Source organism: Halichoeres trimaculatus, unplaced genomic scaffold (assembly GCF_033239565.1).
Source record: "Halichoeres trimaculatus isolate MK-OKI-2021-1 unplaced genomic scaffold, fHalTri1.1 fHalTri1_scaffold_4, whole genome shotgun sequence".
Taxonomy (NCBI): domain Eukaryota; kingdom Metazoa; phylum Chordata; class Actinopteri; order Labriformes; family Labridae; genus Halichoeres; species Halichoeres trimaculatus.
Genome location: NW_027437182.1, coordinates 33474018 through 33499207, shown reverse-complemented (window position 1 = coordinate 33499207; position 25190 = coordinate 33474018). Strand labels below are relative to the sequence as shown.

The 25190-nt window shown below is 40.4% G+C and overlaps 1 protein-coding gene across 3 annotated transcripts in view; it reads right to left on the bottom strand.

Annotated features, from left to right (window-relative positions):
• The window catches only part of gng12b (guanine nucleotide binding protein (G protein), gamma 12b), a 54858-nt gene that overhangs the window by 28055 nt on the left and 1613 nt on the right, over positions 1–25190 (bottom strand). Inside the window, exons 1-2 of one of the 3 annotated variants that reach the window (XM_074668175.1) lie at positions 23474–23624; positions 15134–15304 (exon numbers count right to left, since the gene is read on the bottom strand). The gene's annotated coding sequence lies outside the window, so the exon portion shown is untranslated. Of the gene's footprint in view, positions 1–15125; positions 15305–23473; positions 23625–25190 lie in introns of those variants that run through there. The other 2 variants (XM_074668174.1, XM_074668176.1) reach the window with 2 other exon arrangements.

The window sequence follows — 25190 nt, the reverse complement described above, 5'->3', positions numbered from 1 at the left end:
AACAGGTATTATTAACCGAGAAAGAATCCCAAACATGCACCTCACCCAGTGCTGCACAAGGGTCACTGCAGACAGAGTGCACACACACACAGTGAGAAAATGTGTTCTCCTGCAGGAGGGTGTCACATTTTTCAGGGTGAAAAGTAGGAAATGCATAAAATTAACACCTGCAGGTTAACTTTTTTTTTACAATTCACCAAACTTTGATATCACTGAAATGTTCCCAAAGGTAGTGTTCACCTCTCAGTAACATTACAGCTGTGATCATAAGTCAAACAGCAGAGCCATGATAGCACCATGCTCTTATCTGCAGATGTACTTCATATCAACTGTTATCATATTTATGCTACAATAAAAAATGGAGCTTGTTGTGCATTAAACTTGTTGAGCTTTAGCAAGTCGGCATGCTAATATCAGCTTTTGTTCAAAGCCATAACTAATAATTCAATACCTTTATTCAAACAGCACCATGAGAAAGAACCGTGATGGTGTAACACACCAGGAATGTAGTTTGGGATTATATTACTGAAATATGTCAGGCCCTCCCTGAAACAGGCGAGTCTGCATGGCATCATATGTAGCTCTGAAACCTGCAGCTACTGTTCAGCATTAAAGGAGTCTTACAAGATCTTTAAACAGCCCAATAAAGAGCAGAGTGGTCCTTCTCCTTGTTAGAGCAGAGGACAGGGACATGCCTCATGACTTCAGAAAAGACAGTATGGTTTCCCACGTCACCTCGGTCCATCATAAACCAGGAGGAACCACAGGAATGCATTTGTAGATCATGTTAAGATAATGGTTTCTTCTTTGCATGATACAGTTTTTTTCTAATTATTCTTTTATTAATCCTATTTCTTAAAATCCTATTTGTCTATTTGTTTCTTTTCTTATAGAATAGAATAGAATAGAATAGAATAGAATAGAATAGAATAGAATAGAAAGTGCAGAACGCTCCATAATAAAATAGATCATCATCAGATGACAGCTTGTCCATCATTCTCCAGTTTTTTTTTTTTTTTTTTTTTTTTTTTTTTTATTCAATTTATTTCGAACATGAGGTCAAAGTGAAATTTCTGTCAAAGACAGAAACAAATACAAACAAACAGACATTTTCTAATCACATATTCGAAAAGGAGTGGGATGAAGTATAAACTTATTAATTCCCACCCCTTTACCAAACAATTATTTATAAACAGATGCAGATGTTATGCACTCAAACAAAGTCAACTATGTCCACGCACCCTTGTTTAATGCTTGGACATTGCAACAGAAAACTTTTATCCAATTAATTAATTTAATCAAATTAAGTAATTATAATTTCAGACAGATATATATAATTCTCTCATCATCATTATATTTTAATAATAACCATATAATATTTTCAGACTCCTTAATTCTCTTCATTATGGTATCTTGCAAATATCATAATTTTGTACATTTTTTTAAACTTGTTTTTACTCGAACATTTCTTTAATTCCTCACTTAAACTGTTCCATATGCTCACCCCGATAACAGACACACAGAAACTTTTAATGTTTGTGCGTCTACTTATTATTTTAAAGTTGTCTTCACCTCTCAGATTGTAACCTCCTTCACGGTTAAAAAACAGACTCTGAATGTTTTCAGGTAAATGATTGTTTCTTGCCTTGTGCATTATTATTGCTGTCTGGTAAGAAACAATGTCGAGAAGTTTTAGCAATCTTGACTTTAGAAATAGCTGATGAGTATGTTCCCTATAGCCAACCTTATGTATGGTTCTTATTGCTTTCTTCTGCAAAGTGATAAGTGACTGTAATGTAGTTTTGTAGTTGTTTCCCCAAACCTCCGCACAGTACATGAAGTATGGCAGAACTAAAGAACAGTAGAGAGTGTGAAGTGACTTGTAATCCAGGATATGTTTTACCTTGTTCATAACTGCAATGCTTTTTGAAACTTTGGACTGTACATGTTTAATGTGTGATTTCCAGCTAAGCTTGTCATCCATGACCAACCCTAGAAATCTGTTTTCATGCACCCTTTCAATCTCAACCCCATCTATTTCTATCTGGACCTGCATGTTAACTCTGTGATTCCCAAATAACATAAATTTTGTTTTGCTCGTATTTAAAGATAACTTATTATAATCAAACCATGCTTTTAATTTCTTCAGTTCTTTGTTGATTGTCTGCTGCAATTGATTCAAATTATTACTGGAACAAAAAATACTAGTATCATCAGCAAAAATAATGAATTTCATCAGTTCAGACACTTGACAGATTTCATTAATGTAAAGAATAAACAATTTGGGTCCCAATACCGAACCCTGAGGGACGCCACAAGCAATGTCCAAGCAAGATGAGCAATGGTTACCCAGCTTCACAAACTGCTTTCTGCCATTCAAATAGCTTTTGATCCAGTCTAATACAATGCCTCTGATTCCACATCTCTCCAGTTTATCAAACAGTAACTTATGGTTGATTGTATCAAATGCTTTTTTCAAATCAATAAATACTCCAATCACATATTGTTGTTTATCTATTGCATTAGCGATTTCTTCTGTTGATTGTATTATTGCATGTGCGGTTGATCTTTTAGATCTGAACCCATACTGACTCTCTGCAAGCAAGTTGTGTTTTTCTATGAATCCATCAAGTCTTTTATTGAAAAGTTTCTCCAGTATCTTAGAAAATTGAGGGAGGAGTGAGACTGGTCTGTAGTTGGTGAAGCTGTGTTTGCTCCCAGATTTGTACAATGGAATGACTTTAGCAATTTTCATTTGATCAGGAAATGAACCGGTTTGGAAAGATAAGTTACATATATGTGTAAGTGGCTTCGAAATCCCTTCAACAAGCACCTTAAGTAATGACATGTCAATGTCATTAAAGTCGGATGACTTTTTGTTTTTACATTTGTTCAGTATTTCAATAATTTCGGTTTCCTCCACCTTGCTGATGAACATTGAGCACGGGTTATTCCACAGTTTTTTCATTTGCTCATTATCTGGCCTCGTATCAGATATTTCTTTAGCCAGATCAGAACCTACATTAACAAAAAAATGATTAAAGCTGTTTGCCACCTCCTCCAAGTTAAAGTTCTCAGAGTCATTTATCATAAAATATTTAGGCAAATTGTTATGTTTGGCCCCTTCTCTAATGATTTTGTTAAGGGTATTCCAAATCTCTTTAATATTGTTTTTATTTTCATTAAATTTACTCTGGTAATATTGTTTTTTGCACATTCTTATAATAGCAGTTAACTTGTTTTTATATTTTTTATATTTTTTTTCTGCCATTTCAGTTCTCTGTCTTATAAAGTCCTTATACATGGAATTCTTCTTTTTACAGGCATTCTGCAAACCTTTTGTTAACCAAGGACAATTATTGTAAACTTGCCTTTTGTTATATTCCATAATGGGACAATGTTTATTATATAACGACAAAAATAATGAAACAAACGCATTATATGCACTGTTCACATCTGCGGCATTATAAACATTATCCCAGCCATTTGTCATTAATTCCTGTTTTAGAGCAGTGAGTGATTCTTCATTCCTTCTTCTTCTAAACTGTAGAAGAAGAAGGAATGAAGTTCAGTCAGCCTCCACCTCCACAGGGTCCAGGACTGAGCTTCTTCAGCAGTCTGTTCAGTCCCTGTCTCCTGGATCCTGTCTGCTCACAGCAGGTGAAGTTCTTCCAATGTGGAGTTGGTGTCTGGTGTTAGCTCTGTTAGCCATGTCTGTGAATAGCATGATGCTACTCTGCCCTCTGGTATTCCCTCTGTTGCTGGGTTAGCATGGCTAGCTTGTCCATCTTATTGGAGATAGATCTCACGTTCCCAATAACGATGGATGGAAGGACAGGTCCATGTCGTCACTTCTTAGCTCACACCTGAGAACCAGCACGTCATCCTCATCTCCTTCTCCTCACCTTGTGGGAAGACATCAGGCCTTGCACTAGTTAGCAATGACATGCTACAGGCTGATAACAGCTGATTTCACAAATAAACAATCCAGCCATGGCAACACATAGGATCTCCAGACAGGAGCAAAAAATAGTAAAAATATCACTAAAGACAAAGAAACGGACAAAGAAGAGAGAGGTACCACAACAGGGCAGCGCCTAGAAAAAAGATACTGAATGATACTATCAATACTCACTGGCACCTTGCTGCCAGTGAGTTGTTCCCCCATTCACACCACCATCATACACTGATGACAGGCTGCTTTGTGAGGAATTCATTAGAAGTGATAAATTCAATTCACATACTGATGGAACAGTCACCAGGAGCAGTTTGGAGTTCAGTGTCTTATATTCCCAATAACGATAAATGGAAGGACAGGTCAACGTCATCACTTCTTGCTCACACCTGAGAACCAGCACATCGTCCTTACCTCCTTCTCCTCACCTTGTGGGGAAACATCAGGCCTTGCACTAGTTAGCATTGACATGCTACAGGCTGCTAACAGCTGATTTCACAAATAAACAATGCAGCCATGGTTACATGAAGGATCTCCAGACAAACACAAGAGCAAAATTTGTAAAAGTATCACTGAAAACAAAACCAATTCGGTGTCCACCAGCAGCAAATGAGCCTTACAAAGTAATGACCCACTCTTAATACAAAGATGACAAAGAAGAGATGAAGAAAAATATTTTTTTTCAATATTATTATCATTGTCAATAATATTTTTCAATTTTTTACAAATATTTTATTTAAATTCTACCCTTACTTTTCTTATTTCTTTTTACTGTATGGATTTTATTTAATTTTTGTGTTTTTAAATCTCACTTCTAGTTTAAGTTTTTTTAGTATTTCATCCATATCTGTCATTTCTGTTTCTGTTCTGTTGTGAAGCACTTTGAGCTGCATGCTCTACTGTATACAAAGCGATTTAAAGATACATAAAGTTAAGTTTGACTTTATAACCTGCATTTGTGGATGCAGCTACAAAGTGTGTCTGCAGGGAGCGGTTACTGAATGTGACTTTGAGCACATACAGTGATTTCCACTACAGAGTCAAGTCAGTTTAATGCTGTGCTGCCCGAGGGCCTATCAAGTATTGATTTTAGAAGATTTCTGCCTTCCTCTTTTTCTGTCCTGGTATTTTCCCATAAAATTATTAGCCTGAATTTTGGGAACTTTTTGCACTTTCACAGAGTGGTGACTCCTCTCCTCATCTTTAAATCTCTGTCCTTTTTATACCCAGTCATGTTACCAACCTTTTGCAAACTGACCTTATCATGTGGGAGAAGTTCCTGCAGAAGTCTTCATTTTTCTTTTCTTTTTGCATTACACAAATACACCTCACAACTATTTCAATTAAACTAAAAGTTTCATTTAGATGCAAGCCACCTTTTTTTGGAATAAGGGTTGCACGAATTCATGCTAACTCACTGTTGTTTCTGAGACCACAACTATTCCCAGTTTAACCAGGCGTTGCTGGCTGCGCAGCTCAGACAAAATGGGTCAAAATGTGAACCACAGACTTGGTTTGGTTGAAGCAACAAAACTTCTTAGACATATCTAAGAAGCAATTTGTCTCTTTGTCAATAAATCTTGGGTTAACCTGTTGGCTGTGTAAGCCAATTACAGCACAGTATGGTGAGGCGCTGCAGCCCTGAGTCTCATTTGTTAGCACAGCTTCTCACAGTCTCAGAGCGATGTGGTTAACCATCAGATACCAAAGAAAATAATCATCTCCTTTCTCACCTCAGGACTTCCGTATCAATTCTATGAAAGGGAATGGGGAAATAACTTTTTACAATCCTTATTACAACACAGCCTCAGGGTTATGGCGTTGTTAGATTTGAGCACAACACATCAATGCTAAGCTCCAGCAGAAAAGAAAGCAGCAGATGGAGAATCCAACTTTCTTAAGGAGTTAGTGTGTGTATCTTCTGTCTAGACAAGGAGTGACGCTATGGTACAAAAGACAAGTGTGTCTGTCCTCTGGAGAGCTCTCACTCATGCACAAAAGGCACATGTTTACAGATCATGCATGCAGCTTTCAAAGCAGCAGATGAGTATTAGTCTAAGTTGCAAGAGAGAAAATAAAACAATAATTCATAATTTGCAAAGGCATAAAGAACTCCAGCCATGGGATTTCCTGCAGGAATTCACAAACGTCTGAGTTGAGCCACGTGTTTGAACCAGCTGTGTCATCCTTCAGAGATAAAACTCAGCTGTTTTTTCTCATGACAAAGCAAGCAGGCCGGACCATAAAATGGTAACACAAAACTTATGACTGCACGTTCTCTTGCTTCAGTAAATCAGTGACATTAGAGGGGATATTCATGCCGTCATCAGCGCTCTCAGACCAGACAACCAGCTCCTTAAAAGGGAGCAGTTTGGAGCAAAGACAACCTGCCGATTATCCAAAATGAGAAACCCATTTTCCCCAAACCAAAGCTCTGCATTACCTCACTCCACAATGACCTACATTAAATTCTGTTTTAATCTAGTCTGGTGCAGGGGGCTTGAATGATGACTGAGCCGTTTCCAGTCATGCATATTGGAGTATTATAATGCTGTATTCATTGACGGTACCGGCCGGGATCTCACAGGGAAAGTATGTGTGCGCCGGTTGCAGCGGTTTGTTTTCAGAACAGTGTAACACCAATGGAACGTGGCTGCAATCCTGAGCAGCATACCACCCTGCTTCACTCCTAATGAACATCAGTCAAAGGCACATTCTTAGAGCTGCGCGGACCACCAAGTGCAAACTTGAAGGCACAGCAATTAAAGCAACTTATGTCTAGTCTGGGAAATGTTCCCTTTGCCGCTGTCTGCTGGAGGAAAATGTTTGAGAGAGAAAATCAAAGGAGGAAAGAGCAGCGTGTGGAAAAGAATCCCAGGCATGTAACCAGTGGCTGGGTAGATTTCCTGGGCAGGGTGACATCCCGGCTGCTGCTGGGTTGCTCCCTCTCCACTGCCAGACCGTTCTGTTTGTTAACTAGACGCCGACATTCCCTGGATGGCTCACACAGGAAGGACCAGGGAGGAATTCTTGTCTGGACGACATGCGGCACAGGAGTGTCTCAAAGTGGACACAGCCACACTTGGCTGATAAAGTGAGCTGTGGGAGCTGTTTAATGTCAAGACTCTCTATTGTTATTAGTGGGTTTGTAAATGCAGTCATACTGTGACTGTGCAGCAGCAGCTTCCTACCAAAGATCTCAGCATGCAGAATAAAAATAAACTGAGGCCAGAACAAAGGTCTTCAGGCAGGATGATGGCACCGTTAGCCTGTTATCTGCTAATATTAGCATGCTAATATGCTCATTGAGATCCAGCTAAAACAGGAACATTAAATCTACTTTATAAAGTGAATATTTTTACAGGCACAAACCAAGGGGCAACTTTCGGTCAGTAAAAATGAAGCCTATGTGGAAGTGCTAAAAGTCGCTGTTCGTCGAGAATCCGCTTGAGGCTGGCTGCAGAAAGACAGGAAGTCACGTACACACCCAGCCATAAAAATGGACTTTTAAAGCATTAAAAACATATTTACAGTCTGGTTCAAAAAATGGCTTGGGTCTAAAATGCTGATGTCACTATCACACACTGTACGGTGAGTGATTTTTTTTCTATCTCTGCAGTTTGGAAGTTGCTAGGATCGTTTGATGTTCCAATCAGAGGCACTGCTCAGGTCACGTGACCGCCGGGCGCCCTGTAGCCGCTTGAAGAAAAACTCACAGCCAACGTAATAGCGAATGCAGTGTCTGAATTCATTTCACAGTTTCAGGAACAGACAGATGACTGCTGATGCTTTGTCCAAGTTTTATACAGTCTATGACACAAACGCAGAGCTCAACTATAACCACAGCATTAAAGATAAATAACCTGATGAGGACGGTAATGCCTCTGTTTGTTTTAGTCAAACACTCAATGTCGGTTTTCATCACAAAAAATATTACTTGACTTGTTCTCAAAGCCTTAATTCACATTTTCAATGTATCACACAGGAACAAAGAACTATGCCTCTCAGCCCTACAACAATTTGTTTAAATGAGAAAAAATCACTTGGTGCAAAAGAGTCAGGTTTTCAGAGCAGGGATCAGGGATGTTCATACAGCTTCTATAATGTGTCATACAACAACAAAGCTGCATGCACGTCATCCAATTTGTGTTTGGTTGCTGCACTTGTCGACTGCAAAAACGTTCCCCATTCTGCAGTAATACAGAAAGTCAGTGTTAAGACATATTTGCATGAACCTGTTGCACACTTTTTGGAGGTAATGAAATGTACTTAACCTTGCAGAGCAGATGGACCTGCCTGATTCAGTTTCTGAACTCCTGCAGGTCCATCTTGTCAGGCTCCAATGAGTAACGATTTCACTCGGCTAAATTCTAACTGGCCCAGTCTGGGAAGAGAGGCGGGAGCTGTGGGAGCAGACGTGACGTCAGCAGACTTTCGTACTTGTCAGCGTTCCTTTGATTCCTAAGTTAAATTAATAAAAACGGAAGCTGTCGTCTAACGCCTTTTTCACAGCTGTTTCTCGTGGTTCAGTAGATTTTCATGTATTGTTTCTTAGAAGCATTGGCTCACATAAGCTACGTCATACCGTGGCTTGATGTGGATTGGTCCGTGGTGAGTGTGTTAATCAGAACGGTCGTCCAATCACCAGCTGCAGATTTTTTTTTAAAGTCCCGCCTCTGAAAACAAATCAGAACAGCTGCTACCCAGATGGACTTGTGAAATAATTCCGTGACGGATATATGAAAGTGTCCATCTGGCGTGTCGGGTTAAAATGTACTCACCCAACATAATTACCTATAGCTGGGATAACCAAACTAGGGGCCAGCTAGGGGTAGGAGAAAAAATCGACAATCAATATATCGGGATTTTTTTGTTTGAAAACATGAAAATCTGGATTCTTTGTCAGTCGGCAGTCTTTGTTTATACACTGGATTTGAAAGAAGTTATCACTTTTCTCCAGCAGAGGGTGAAATGTTTCTCTCTGACTCACGTGATGTGCATTTTTTGGGAAAGTATGGCTCTACCACTCGACAAACTGCAGATTTTAACACTTCTGAATTGTCTTTTATTTTTGGACCGGAGGTTGCTGTTTGATTTCAATACATTGATGCCCTTCTCCAGGAGTTTTGTATTATTTAAACACTCCTATAACAGCTCCTGTTACCTTCAGGAGCTGTTATAGGAGTGCTAGGTAAAATAAAATTTTATGTTGCTCAAATCAATCATTGAATTAATAAATTATCAATTTTTTTATCATATAGTCAGAGCCAAAATTATTAGAGCATTTGATGTCTTGAGAGGTTTCATTTGGTTTTTTGCTGGACTGGCCTTTAAAATACCCATAAAATGTATGAAATATCAACAAAGCTATCATGATGCTCTATAAACCATAGAATAGAGCCATCATCAGCAGATTTAGGGTCATTTTCCTTAGAAGGAGAAACAATGATGGACTGGTCCCCTCAAGTCTAGACCTCAACCACATCCAGCAGATTACAAGATAAAGTGGAAAGAGCCATTGAACATTCAGAGGAAAGTCTTTGTCTTGAGTTACAGAAATCATGGGATAACATAAGCGTTGAAGTTCCCAGGAAATATATTGACACTTTGCCAGAGACATGCGCTGCTGTGACTGCTGGAGAAGGTGGACAAACCAGATATCAGAGTTCACAGTAAATAAAAACAGAAAGACTCACTTCATCTGATGTTTGAACAAGCAACTACGTGTTTTTTTTAAAACACTGTACCATTACCAATACAAGAATAGAATAGAATAGAATAGAATAGAATAGAATAGAATAGAATAGAATAGAATAGAATAGAATAGATAATACTTTATTTATCCCTGAGGGGAAATTCAGGAGAAGTCACATCAGCAATCAAGAAAACAAAAGTAAAAAAGTGTTCAGAAAGTGCAAAAAGGTCCTTTAGAAAATAGATGCTGACAGCTTGTCCATCATTGTCCAGTTCAGCCAGTCTCCACCTCCACAGGGTCCAGGACTGAGCTTCTTCAGCAGTCTGTTCAGTCTCTGTCTCCTGGATCCTGTCTGCTCACAGCAGGTGAAGCTCTTCCAATGTGGAGTTGGTGTCTGGTGTTAGCTCTGTTAGCCATGTCTGTGAATAGCATGATGCTACTCTGCCCTCTGGTATTCCCTCTGTTGCTAAGTTAGCATGGCTAGCTTGTCCATCTTTTTGGAAATAGATCTTAGGTTCCCAACAGCAATGGAAGGAAGGACAGGTCCATGTCGTCACTTCTTAGATCACACCTGAGAACCAGCACGTCATCCTCACCTCCTTCTCCTCACCTTGTGGGGAAGCATCAGGCCTTGCACTAGTTAGCATTGACATGCTAAAGGCTGCTAGTAGCTGATTTCACATGTAAACAATGCAGCCATGGTTACATGTAGGATCTCCAGACAAACACAGGAGCAAAATTTGTAAAAATATCACTGAAGACAAAGAAACGGACAAAGAAGAGAGACGTGCCACAACAGGGCAGCGCCTAGAACAAGATACTGAATGATACTATCAATACTCACTGGCACCTTGCTGCCAGTGATTTGTTCCCCCATTCACAACACCATCATACACTGATGGCAGGCTGCTTTGTGAGGAATTCATTAGAAGTGATAAATCTAATTCACATACTGATGGAACAGCCAACAGGAGCAGTTTGGGGTTCAGTGTCTTACCTGAGGACAGCTCGGCATGTGGCCAGAGACAGGGGGATGGAACCACCAACTGTCTGATTGAGAGACGACTGACCCGACCACTGAGCCACAGCCTCACACAGCTTGCAGGGTTTGCAAAGTATTGATTATTTATTGAAAGGACAACACAAGACAGAACATGACTCTGAACCAAACAGAGACAAGAAACTCTGAGACAATCCTCGCCCTTGGCTTGATTTCTGCCAAACAAGGGCTGCTCACTCATTAAAGCCTGTGGGATTTGCATATTGCAAGGTCACTTTTCACTTCTTCCTTTGTTGAAATGCTCAGTGTCTTTTTTTTAGTTTCAGTCATGTCTGATGTTGCAATCCTGTAATTTTTGCAGACAGTGTTTCAAATGAAGTGTGAGGATGCAGAAATTTGTTGACTAATGTGTTTGGGTTATGGGGGACTTAAAAATATTCTCACCTTCCTTGCAGGAAAAGTTGTGAAACTGATGCACATGAATATCTGAACCTAATTTCACGCCAACCCTTTTCTAGTGCTGAAACTTTTCATGAAATTGAAAAATGTAGACCAAAAATTAGAGTAATTTAAAGGATACACACATTTAGATTCACACTCCGTGACCCACAGAAGTGTGATAAAATCTGATGACAGTGAATAGTTGTTTAGTGATTCCAGTCTAGACTAAGTTATGGGGCCTGTTCCTGTTGTCATCCAAAGAAAAATGACACCAGCGTGGTTAAAAACAAAACAGACATGTAACCCTCCTTCTCCCTCTGCACAGACAGAGGTGAAGTCAGCACCTGGCAGCCTGTTGTGTGAAAACCCCAGCCATGGAAAGGGGATCTGCAGTGACCTAGTTGTTGAGTGGGCTGATAATATGTCACAAGGCGGCAACAAGAAGGGGGATATGGTACGCTGCAGTAATAACTCTCTCAGGTTGATGGGTTTTGTCTGGGGTGGATTTGATGTTTTGCTCTCACAGAGCTTCACACAGGAAGTGCTCCAGCGCTAATAAACCACATCCATATTTTAACATCTTGAATCTAAAGCATGTGGTTTATGGTGGGAATGTTATTCCAGGTGAACAAGCAGAAAGCAGAGGTCGGCGGTTAAAGGAGCACCAGTGAAACTCTCTGTGCCCTGTGGCCAAAACTCGATGAGGCTGTTTGTCCGACTTCAAAGACGACATGTGTCTACATTACAGCTGTGAAGATAGGAGGCTAATCTCAAGAGGGGATCTGCATGCATCCAGGGCAGTTTGAGGCCTCACAGAACACACTGATCCTGCTTTGGGTTCCCAGAATCAGAGGTGCACACAGAAACAACATAAATCCTCAAAGTGGAAGGTTTATTTGTCCAAGCATCAACGACCACAGTGTAGTTCCTGAGAACAGAGAGAAGCTGCCAAGAGTATCATCCGTACAGACTTTTCCTGCTAAGTTCCTCTTTTCTGCTTATGAGGAACTGTCAAAGTGGGACATGTATGGCACATGGGACACATACACAGCTGAGTTACACACCAGCTCTTACAGTCAGTGTCAGTGTGATCAGCTACAGATGAGACCAGTGTCCCAAACACAAAAACCAGGGCGGTTCATGAATGCAAGCATCAGAACCGGTGCTTAAATGAGTATTAACCACATTACTTCCTGCACAAGGAAGAGACACTCCCGCCTCTGCTCATGGCTAACCGAAATGAGTAGGAGTGTGTGTTGGGGGGAATTGGGAGCAGTGAGATTGAGAGGAAATGGGGGAGGTCTGGGTGCAGTGGAAGCGAGGAAAAGAAAGGAGGATGCCCATATATGAGCAGATACTTCTGGAGCAGGCTTCCCTGAAGAGGCCTGGGATCTCTCTGAAGTGCAACAATAAAGCAGGAAATGTGTAAACCTCCTCCAGAATGTTCAAACACACACACACACACACACACACACACACACACACACACACACCCTGGAAGTCAGGAGCTCAAGTTACACAGAGCACCAGCTTTCACACATCCTGCCAACTCCAGCTTACCTGAAACTCCTCTCTTATGTAATAATGACTGGGATCAATCGATTGAAAGGTGAATCATTCGATTAACCTCCTGCTTCATGTTTCATCTGATACATTAAGCTGCAGGTATCGCTGCTGGTCTATTCTCAAAGAGCAGGTTTCTGTCTGTGCAGCAGCTGTGCAGGGACGGCTGATGTCCTGCAGCCAATTACTAACACACCTGCTCACTGGCCAAAAGAGCCTTTGTGTAACACCTGCATGTGGATGGGATCATGAAGGTACATTCTTACATGTTGCTCACGCAATCGCACACTGTGTGTTTTCTCACACAGCTGTCTTCAAGATGCCATTCTTCATTTCTTTGCATGCAAAATAAACATTTCTTCAGTTTCTGCAATGCAAGCCTAAAAGTTACCAAGTAGGTTATTCAATTAAATAATCATATGGATGAGATAGTCTTGTTCTTTTGTGCAGAATCTCACATGCACAAAGAACTGCATATTGTGCATGTGATAGTAATTAACACACGCACATTAAGCACACTCCCACACAGTTCTCTCCACAAATGCAACAAACTCATGGAGGAGTCGACGTTAACACCACAGTAAGATTTTAGGTTCCTCACTTCTGTGGCCAAAAGAGAGACAAATACAGGAGTCTGTAAGCGCTGCATCAAAGTTAGACTTGACAGACCAGAGCAGGCAGTTCCCTACAATGAAAAGTTCATCTCAGACCTCCCAAAACAAAGAGCACAGGCTGCCATCATGTGGAGGAAATGTAGAAGCACACGATGTGTGTGGAGTAGCCACTGGAGTCTGAGCAGCCACATCCGCTGAAAAATAACATTTAAAGGAGTAAAAGTGTGGGTCTTTAATCATTTTACCTTTATACACAAAATAAAAGAGGAATTGTTTTGAAGACCTTTTTAAAAATAATTACAGATTTCAACATGTAGGTTTAACATGACTTCTTAACTGAGACCTTTTTTTTTTTTTACAGAGGAACATTTTATAGTTTAATCTCCCAGAGACGTTCAGAGTCTTAGGTCACAAGTCTAAGTCAAGTCTCAAGTCTCTAAAAAATAAGTTTTATGAGCTTTTGTCATCTGCTGCTGTTTGATCTACTAAGAATACTGCACAGCTATATCCAGGGGCGTAGCTACAATTAGGCAAACAGAGGCAGTTGCCTGGGGCCCCAAGATTCCCAGGGCCCCCCAAAGCATCTCTTAAAAACTGATTTATGAAGCTCTCTTCAATTGAAAGCATTTCTTTTTTCTAAGTCTTACTTCACATGCTTCAAAATACATCAAAAGGCTTAATCTTTAATGATGGTTTTGGGTACTCCCCCTCCTTTCTTATTCAATGGGCTAAACCATGTTACAACACATCTGGAAATTTGATTCAAAAAGAAAGTGGTAAAAAAAAACTTTTTTCCTCCATTTTTTTTCTTATTTTCAACCAAGTTGGAAAAAAAAAACAATGTTGCTCTGAGATCTGAGACAAACATATAAGACTTTTAGGATTTCAAGGACTTTATCTAGCCCAGGAAACAGGATAATTTTCTCAAAATCAAACTTTTTGAGTTGGTGATAAACATTATTGTACAAAATCTCTTTTTTGGATACATAACTCACTGGACAGGGGCTCAAATAAAAATTAACTTTAGAATAATAGTAGTTTAGAATAATTAGGTTGTTTTGACTGAGACACGCTCCAAAAAAGGCTGTATTAGGTGACAGTGAGAAATGGTTGTGACTTGTTTTGTTTATTTGCGCTTTTTTAAATTTTATTAATTTTATTTTTAAAGTTTAAATTATAAGTATTTCAGCAAATTGCATTGACTGTGGGCACTAAAATAAAGGGATTCTGACAAACCATCTTACCAGCAAGCCTAAATCTGTCTCTACACACAGCTGACTAAATCTGCAGAGATTGTCCAAAAAGTGAAATGCATCTCACGCTCATATCTTAAACAAGCTCAACAAGCAAAACAATAAAAAAGTTACTTAGAGTGTATGCTGTTAAAAAGAAAGTTGGGTCAAAGAATATTATAAGGGAAAATAAGTTTTGCTAGAAAAAGTCTCACAAAAGTTTTCATATTTTTTTCACCCTCAAGGACTTCACAATCCCCTTATAAGACTTATATTACCAATTTGTTCCTATCTTCATCATAAATGCAACCTTAGATGCAATGTCTAATTTCAGGTAAATTTTAATACATAAGCCTGCACAAGAAAAGCTAAAGAGTAAAAGCCCAAATGCTTTCACAAAATATGTAATGCCTGTTTTCACCACCAGAGGGCAGCACCCCACAGAGCAGGTTAAAAGGTCACTGAGGATATGAAAACCTTCTGAGGACGCCGTCTGATTAATAATGAAGCGAGTGCTAAAGCAATGTTTGTAAGCTGATCTTTCTCCCAATTACCGTAAAGAGACCAGACTCTGGTTTCAACAGGAGCCGTAAACAGAAGGAAGTCTTTGAACAATAACACTGACCTGTAGACCTGTAGACCTGTAGACCTGTAGACCTGTAGACCTGTAGACCTGTGGACCTGTAGACCTGTAGACCTGTAGACCTGTAGACCTGTAGACCTGTGGACCTGTAGACCTGTGAGGTGGGGGAGAGACTTCAGGGAGACTTCTGTTGGGTCACAGAGTGTTTGAGTAGCATCAACCTGGAGAGAAGCAAAGAACATGGCTGTTATCACTTCCTAAAAAAAAGGTGTAAAAATACTCAGTCATTACTTCACAATTCTTCACCTGTGATTACAGGGTGGACGGATGACATTCAAGACTAAAAACCAGTTAGATGTCCAACTGTTTGCTCTAAAAACTCTTCTGTTGATCTGTTTAACCAACACTCAGAGGTCTGTTAGTGTCCAAAGCAAAGACGTGTTATTCCTCTTGTGTTACAGTCACTCAGGAACCTCTAACTTCCTCACCCAGCTCATAACTGACCGTTCTGTCCAGGGTCAGTGCTGGGTGGTTGTTTTTCTGTTTTAGGACAGTGTATAAATAAATCAGTCCAACAGGAACCAAAACACCATATAATGAAGATCATGACAGTGTTTTGAAGCTTTGCACAATGAGTATTTACAACACTGTGCAGTCCACACTGCACTGAAGAGCCACACGCTGTGGTTTTATCCGGTTAATAACAGGTCTGCTTTCAGGTTACTCACACACAGGCAGCACAGGAGCAACTTCAGGGAAACTTCCTCACCAGCATCATGTCCTCGTATGGTGAATAGAGATTAGGTCATTTTACCATTAGTTTACCATCAGGGGCAACTTTATTGGTTCCATTTCTGAAACATTGGTTTACGATGTTTACGGTCAGGTCCTTTACTGAGCAGGTTAACTCAGCAACACAGTTTCACATCATAGAAATGCTTGAATCAGGTTTGGCGAACAGCAGGAGAATTACATCGATGGAAATAATAATAACAAGAATAGTGCCCTTTTTTCCAGTCTACTTCCTCATCCCTTGTTCTTGTTGGGTCGAGTATTTCTGGGAGATTCTCTCACAAACTGTCCTGTAAATGTTTGTCCAGTTTCAGTAAAGGCATCACGGTACAACATGAAAGACAGGAAGATAAAAGTTAGGATGACCAGTTTAGAATCGAGATGAGAGTGTACCTTATGGTGCTATTTAACAGCTAAAACTTTCCCTAGGAACTACAGACTCTTTAAGGAACTATGTGCTTTTTGACCACAGGAACTAGGGTTTAAAATTACTTCTGGGGTAACTGATTGACTCTCTGAAACAACCCTGCTCAGGGGGAAGTACTCTCTAGAAGTACTGGGCCCCCAGTGCTTCACTTTTGTGATTGGTGGAGCACCCACTGAGTTTTTTATTTCCCTCTCCCTCTGTCCACAGTAAGATGACCCCCCAGCTGTGTTGACTTGGTTCAGTACCTCCTAACCAACAGTCTTCTTTGAGCCTGATAGTGTGAATGTGTCTCTGTCAGCTCCCGGTGTTACAGTTTAAAGAGTGACCCTGTAAACTGGAGACTTTCAGCTGAATGTGTCAGTGGATATCCAGTTTATAATATCAGCTGGGGTGCATCCAAGTTTAGTATAATATATCTGTCATAATCTCCTCGTTGGATAAGTATTCAATGATGATCAAATATTGTTTAAGAAGGATGTATCCTAATGAAAGTCATCGATCAACAAGCTCATTTTACAAGCGGAAAATTAATTTTAAGAATCATACACAAAATTTATACACCAGATTTTGTCTGTTGGCAGCCTGTAGCAAGATGACGCTAATCGGTGCTAGAGCCAATGTTCCCCATGAGCTGAGGAGAACAAGGTGAGGATCTTAGGCTGGTACTACGGTGTGAGCTAAAAAGTGACGACATCTACCCGTCCTTCCATCCATCATTGTGGGGAATGTAGGATCTATCGTCAATAAGATGGACAAGCTAGCGATTCTAACCCAGCACCATACCAGAGGGCAGAGAAGCATCATGCTAATCACAGAGACATGGCTAACAGAGCTAATACCAAACACGAATGCCACATTGGAAGGATTTCACTGCTGTGAGTGGACAGGACACAGGATATGGAGACTGAACAGTGGTGAAGAAGGTCAGCTCTGTCCTGAGCTCTGTGAATGTGGAGGATGGGTGGAGAATTGTGGCCAAGCAGTCGTCTCCGGTGGACATTTTTTTCTACTTGACACTTATTTTATTATTCTATTTATATATTCTCTTTTTTTTTTTTTTTTGGACCAGACCTTCCCATCCAGAAGCATTCCTACTGTGGAATCCAGCTCCATAATCCCATCCACAGTTTGGGATTAGGAAATTCAACAAGCTGATAAAAGTGTGACTGTGGGGTGTCAAATTACAGAGAGTGAACAAAGAGACTCCCACCTAACCAATTAGTGCATACGTCACCCAGAGGAACCGGTTGACTAGAGGACGACATAAAGAGGAAATAATTAAATTTAATGAGTGTTTTCAGTGGAGACTCATTCCCCTGACGTGTAACAGATGCTCCATGGAGACCTGGAGGAGTTGTTTTTTTGTAATTGTGTCAGTGGAGCTGCACACGAAACATGTCTATAAATAGCCTACAGCAGCATCACGGCAGTCACAGTGTCAGCGTGATCGTACAAAGGGTGTCAGCAGTCAGTGACCCAGCTGCCGTCACACAGGCTTGTGTGTCAGGGTGCAGGGTGAGCGACCGAAGAGAGCTCAGCCGGGGAGACATGACGAGAAATAGAGAGGCTGCTGAGAAATCTGCTGCAAGTCTCAGGGATTCTAGGAAAGTCATTCATACTAAAATAAAACAGACCCTCGTTTTGAACAAGATAGACGACTTCAAATTAGCTCCTCACTGAGGCCTTGTGAGACCCCAAATCAAAGATGCATACTGAGAGAGAAAGCAAATTTCTTCTCTTACATATTATCATAAAGTTGGACCACAGAGAGGTTTTTTCAGCATACGGTGAAAGAAAATGAAACCATGACTCTCCTGCAGCCCTGAGTGGCTGTACGAGCTGTGGTCCTCTAACCCCGTGTCACAGACGAAGAGAGTCACAGAGCTCTAATTTCATCTTATTTCATGCCACTGTCAGGTTGCCATAGCAACACACAGCTATCTGACATCAACAGATCTACATATTCTCCCCCACATGCTACATCCAACACAGCACTGTGACTTCAGTCTTCTCTCTAAAAATCAAAAAGAAGCAGATCATTTTTAGAGACCGATATGATGCACATTTCTAATGGTTGTCGGTTAGATATGGACACACTCACTCATTCACTCCACATTCAAACACTGATGGAAGCAGATGCTAACCACATTCATTTATACACTGAAAGATCTAAGAACTGAGAGGAACCAGGAGGTAGCTTGAGGTTAAGTGTCTTGCCCAAGGACACTTCAGCATGTGGACAGCTGAGATCAAACCCCCACTTTAAGCTAGGACAGGGTTATCTCAACCACTGCACCACAGCCATCAGATCAGCAGAGAAGCCAGACATTTTTTACAAAGTCCCATTAGTTTTGGTTAGGGATGGGAACCTTTCACATTTCAAACAATATGGTACCAAGCCCAGTACCTGGTCATCAGTACCGGTACTCAACGGTACCAATTTTCGGTACTTGTTGTGTTTATGTGGTAAAAAAAAAAAAAAACTATTTGTTTGATAATAAAATATATCTATTTTTTAAATTTAACATATTTATTTTTTAATATGTAAACTTGCAATGTAGTGTTCATGTCCAGAACGGCTAATCACCTACTCTTTTACTCCCTCAGTGTCACAAAGATGCATTTAGGTACCTAAACATGGTACCTTTTAGCCGCGTTTCCACCAAGCAGTCCGGGTCGATTCAGTACGGTTTATGATGGTTTGTAACTTAAGCCTGATCCCGTTTGCGTTTCCACAGCAAACTGTGCCCTCTTGTGGTAGGCGGCATGTAAGCCAGATGTCGGAAGCCGCAGCTGTTAAACAATAGTGCGACGCCGTAGCAGCTTACCCCGCTATTAAATCCAACAAAGAAGAAAAACGCGACACAGTAAACAAAGAGCATAGACGGAAGACATGCAGCATTTCATCCTCTCTGTGATTTTCATGTAGCTCTTTGATACAAAGTGCACTCAAGCTTCGTTTCAGAGAAGTCTGTGTGTCGCCAGGAGAAATGCAGCCGTCGTGGGGGTAAGTGACGATTCTTTTGACCAATCATCGGTCTGCAGTGTGTTGCTCCACCTTCCGAGAGTGGATCGGTTCAGTCTGGCACCCATACGGAAGGGTCCCAAAAAAGTAGGCCGGCTAGTCTCGGTTTTTGGGGATCCATCTCAGGATAAGTCAGTGGAAACGCTGCAAAATGCACGTCATATCGAGACGAACTGAACCGGTCTGCTTGGAGGAAACGCGGCTTTAGGTTCTATGTGAATTAGTACCCGGTACTTTTGACAGAATCTGGTCGGTACTTATAAAAGTACCTAATTCGGAACCCGTCCCTAGTTTTGGTTGTAAAAGCAACATTTCAATCCTACAGATCTTCTTTGAGTATTTCAGGGCGTGTTGTACAATACTCAGCTCATTCTTTATTTCTGCCTTCAGTTAAATGTCTCAGTTAATAATGTGATGTAATCTCCTTCACATCACTCGTCTGTTTCTAATACTGAGTCTGAAGCCTGTCATCGTCAGGTGCCATATTAAAAAGACTGAACTCAGCTTTGCTTCTGTTGAAGTAGTGTGGAGTAAAAAGGCGGCTTTGAGCCTCCTCACCTGAAAGACGGTACACACCAGAGATAGACTGATATAGATTTTTGGGGGCCAATACCAAAACTGATTATTAGTAGGAAAAGAGGCTGATAACTGATATTTGAAGTATTCATTTGCAGTCAAAGTGAAAATATTGGTGTAAGAAATTTTGAACAATACAAACTCCAAAACTTTGCTGCATTCAAATGCCTTCAAGCATATTTTTATTAAACAGCTCCCGCACTTAGCAGCATGTTTTATAAAGTTAAATGAAAACTTAATGAATGAAAACTTAAAATAAATAGCTAAAGTTTTCTACAGAAAAGAAAGTCTTCCAAAATTTTTATGACCCTGCAGTAAAACTGGACAGAATTAAGTTTGTGTTGCCTTTTACAGGCATGTAATGCAGTTGAATTAATTTTCTGTTTGGTTTTACATGACTGATTTTAAATGACCATCAAGGGCATCCATAGGGTAGCCAGGGACAAGTTTTGTACAGAGAAGCATCAGAGCCAAAACAACATAGTTTTGAATGGGTTTCATATCGGCTGTTAGATTTAAAAAAAAAAAAAAAAAAAAAAAAAGAGGCTGATGCCGATATGCTTCAAAATGCCAAATATAGCCTCCGATAATCAGCCCGGCGGATAATCGGTCTGTCACTAGTACACACTACAGGATAACTGGGCTGATTTTTGTCCCCGGTCTATCCCTTGGGACCAGAGCCAGCGAAGGCCTGATTGTCTGATGTTTGCAAGCAATATCCCGTCTGATTTTCTGTGGTGTGTGTTCAGGTGATCCTGACCGCTGTGATCCACTAATAAATAACAAACATGTTTAATAAGCCCAGCACACACAGTGTTCCCTGTAAGATTAGAAGAGAGAGATCTTGTTTCATCTGTTTTGTTATCATCGAGTGTGTGGACTCTGAGTCTATGAAAGCTTGAAGAATCCTGTAATGTGTCACAAGTTGTCTCATGTGGAATTAATAAAGAGGTCTGTGCCAGCCTAAAGGTGCTCATTCCTTTTGACTGATCCTGGGGCTTTTTTTTTTTGTCTGCATTCTCTCCATTTCCACCAGATAGACTTTAAACCAGACCAGTGACTTATAGAGAAAAAAGCTTTTTTTAAAAGCACTTAACAGCTTTAACTGGCAAAACACTGGACTTGCTGTCTAAAGCATGAAGGCCATGTACACATAGCCAGGTATTGTCAAAAGAAAAAAACTAATATCCCCCCTCATTTGTCATTAATAGCATCAGAACCAAGTTTCTCGCTGAGTGTGGCTCAAGTGTGCCAAACCCATATGTGGCAGTATTTTTCAGACGTGAAACCTGTGCCAGCCAATCAGAATGGAACGCTGTCATTCAGCTTTGACGTCAGAGAACCAAAATACTCTGTTTCCTAGCGTTTTCAGTGACATAAGACGGCAGTGTCATGTGGACAACAGGCCTAAACGTATGAAAATCTACGCAGTTTCCCAGATACCCAGCTACATGTGGACATGGCTGAAGACAGTAGAGAACCGTTTCAGCTTTAAGAAACAAGCCTGTAGATCGATGGTTTCTAGTAGAGTGCATCCTTCTCCCACAGCTTCAGGTCACCATTAATTGCTTATTTGATGAGGGGATTAACACACACTACTAGGCTTATAGAAGACCATTGTTTAGGAGTTATTTAACCAAGTCAGTCACAGCAGGGTGTCATCTGATTGTAGACAGGAGGGGAAAATAAAAACTAATGTGTGCTTTACTTTTCAGGAACATTCAGCTTGCAGCACTTCAGCATCTTGCAGCCGGAGTTTGTTGCACAGATCAAACCAGCAGTTGCCCAAACCCTCATGGCCCTGTTGCAGAAAAACGCACGCTAAAGAGCCCTCTGGGGAGCCAAAAGTGTTCACTCTCAAAAACATGTAGAACTTAGTTTCCTCTTCATTGGCCAGAAGGTGCTGTATGTGTAGGGATGGGTACCTTTCACATTTGAAACAATACGGTACAGATTTCCGGTACTTGGCAATCGGTACTGGTACCCAACGGTACCAATTTTGGGTACTTTTGTATGTTTATGTGCTAAAAAAATTTCAATTTGTTAAATATAAAATGTAAATTTTTTTCAATTCGACATATTTATTCTTTAATGTATAATTCAATATATCTTTTCAACCTTGTAATGCTGTGTTCATGTGCAGCATGGTAAATCTCCCACTATTCCACTCCCTCTCAGTTGCAAGGATGCATTTAGGGTACCTAAGTATGGTACCTTTTGATTTTACGTGGATCAGAACCCCGTACTTTTGACAGAATTCGGTCAGTACCTTTCAAAGTACCTAATTTTGGTTCCCATCCCTACGCATGTGCCTTTTTCTTTCTTTTCACCCCTGCCCCTCAAAATGTCTGTGCACACCACAGCCACCAAACTTTAGTTTGAGAGATATCTGACTCCACTACTCTGATGCAGTTAGCTCTTAAGCCAACAAAGTGAAACTGCTGTTATTTCTAATACATGAGGGGTTTAACAGGTGAACTCTGGATGTCTACATGGAGACTTTAGCCTCTGTACATGCATTTAAACCACTGAGCTCAATATCCACCTTACATAATAGGGAGGGATGAGTTAGGATTTTAGAATAAAGATTTTAATAAAGAAAGAATAGTTTATGTAACTATTATCTAAAAAATGTTTTGTTTCTGAAAGCTGTTTCCTTTACTCCCATAATAACATAAGTAAGCTTCAGTGCCTGTTCATGCAGTGTGAGATTCAGAGCTGTAGATAAACACAGTCTCTGTGGTACTAAAGACTGTACCATTAATGGACGCAGTCTGCCCGCCATCACCCATCTGTTTCTGAAACAGATTTTTTAAGCATAATGGCTATTGCAGCCATATTGAAAGCAACAAGGGCTTCGAGAAAAGTGAGGGTGCCCGTCAGTCACAAGAGCTGAGCTGCACCTCTGAATGGTCGAGCTTGCGATCTTAACTTCCTCTAAACAGCTGAGTTAGAAAAAAATTCACCCCTCGTACAGTGCGTGTTGATAGAGAAATTAGCGACTCAGACATGAGACGTTTTTTGAACCAGGCTGTTAATAGGTTAATTTCTGCTTTGAAAACAGCTTTTTTTGCTTGGTGTGGATGTGATTTCAGGTACTAATGGAGCCAGCCTCAAGCAGACAGTCAAGAAACATCAGACTTAAGACTTCTGCATTGTCCCATATTTTTGGCGCGGAGGTTGCTGCTTGTGTGGTACTAAAGAGTTCTTGGAGCAACTTCTACAAAAATGTAAACAAAAGATGAGGTAAAGTCGGACATTGCTATGTAAAACTAGAATATACACATAGATCATATCACTATCTAGCTAGCCTCCACAACCTGCACAATCATAATGAAATGAATCTCTATCTCCATGTCTGCATGGAGCTAATCTAATAACTGGTCAATGGTTAGCAGTGAGTATCAAACAGTACTTTGACTTGAAATGTCCATCCCTCTCATATTCACTTTGTCCCCACACAGCAGCGTCTGTAAAGAAAAGCGTACACACATGGTCTTTTTGTAAGCCCTCATCATCTGTTTGATAAGCAGCTAATGCTGTCCTCATATTTATGACACATCCACTCACACTCACAGGCTGTCTAATGCTGTCGTCACTGCACAGAGCTCAGGTGAGGAGGCTGAGGCAGCCGTGACGTGGGCATACTTCACATGTCGCTGTGGACTAACAAGGCTGGAGGCTCTGCTGGGTGGACTGGATCATTCTCTGAAGCTCTTTGTGAGCGGCGCGGTGACGCACACAGCGGCTCCAAGGAGGCCGGCGTGGAATTTGAGTCGAGGGAGGAGAGAGGAGGAGGAGGAGGAGGGGGTGGGAGGAGGAGGAGGGATGGGGGCAACACTCTCACGAGATTAAACCACGCTATGGTCTGAATGTGGTGTAACCAGGCAACACAGCCAAACCCACGTCAGCACCAGAAACCCACTCAGGTGGAGTCACATGCAGCTGACAGAAGCCATTATGCTGAGAGGGAAACATAGAGAAAGCCAATGATGAGTCAGGCTAATATTTAATAACGTCCCTCTGTGTCCATGCATCCAATGCAGTCAAATCTAACTGAGACTTTACAATTTTTATCAGTTTTTACTCAGCACCTTCTGTATGAAAAACTTTACTTAACGTGTTTTAATGCACTCATCTTACAGATATAATCATAGCTGAGTTAATAGAAAACACACGTTCTAAACAATTTCTTGCATCAGTAAAGTAATGTTTGCACAGGTGATCACCTCTATGATGTGTATCTTCTATACCCTGTGCCTGTGTTTATAAAATTTTAATGATTTGTGGAGTTTTTATTCAGACGAAAGCTCAAAAAGCCTTAAGACCCCCAAAATATGTGATGATTAATTCACTTAACGATACGTTTTCAAATATGAAGGCTGCTTCAGACTATTCTAAAAATCCATTAATCACTTAAGGGGCTTGAAGGAAAAAAATGAGCTTGTCATAATCTAACCTCTTTGATTTAACCTTTATTTTGCCCATGGAGATGCAAAATCTGCTTCACAAGGGAGCCCTGGCCAAGACAGAAGAGTAAAAAGTTTCATAGAGAGGGTGAGACATAATTAAAACATGTGAATAAATTGCTCGGATATATGGATCTATTTCAGAGCAAACTGATAAACAGGGTGTCCATGAAGTATCTTTACAATTTGAAAAATATATTAAAAAAGGTCATTGATGAGATATCATCATTAGATTTGTTCTATGTACTCAGTAGTTATTAAAGTTTTTCATCACATTACATTTGTGTATTTCAGGTATTCTGTAGATACAAGAGGTACTGTTCAATGAACCCCTGAAAATGGCTACTCCTCAAGAAAAAGCACAATATGTGCCATGGTTTATTCAAACAAAAAAATGGATACGCAGACTCAGCAAAACTACAGAGCTAAGTTTGGAAGAAATCCACCATCACATCCACCAATTTGTGCATGGCATGGAGACAGAGATAGAGTTAGATAAAGGGAGGAGTGGATGACCAAGAACATCTACTATAAAATTAGTTCTCCTATTAAATTAGTTTAAAAAAGTCAATATCTATTCCTCATTTTGCACCAATTCTGCCCATTTGCTTTTGTGCAACTTTTTTTAAATGATTAGGAGACTATGGACTAGGGATGGGTACCTTTCACATTTGAAACGATACAGTACCGAAAACTGATACCGCGCAATCGGTACCAGTAATTAACGGTACCAGTTTTCTGTACTTTTTTGTGGTTATGTGGTAAAAAGTATCAATTTGTTTGATCATAAAATATATAAAAAAATCAATTTCACAAAT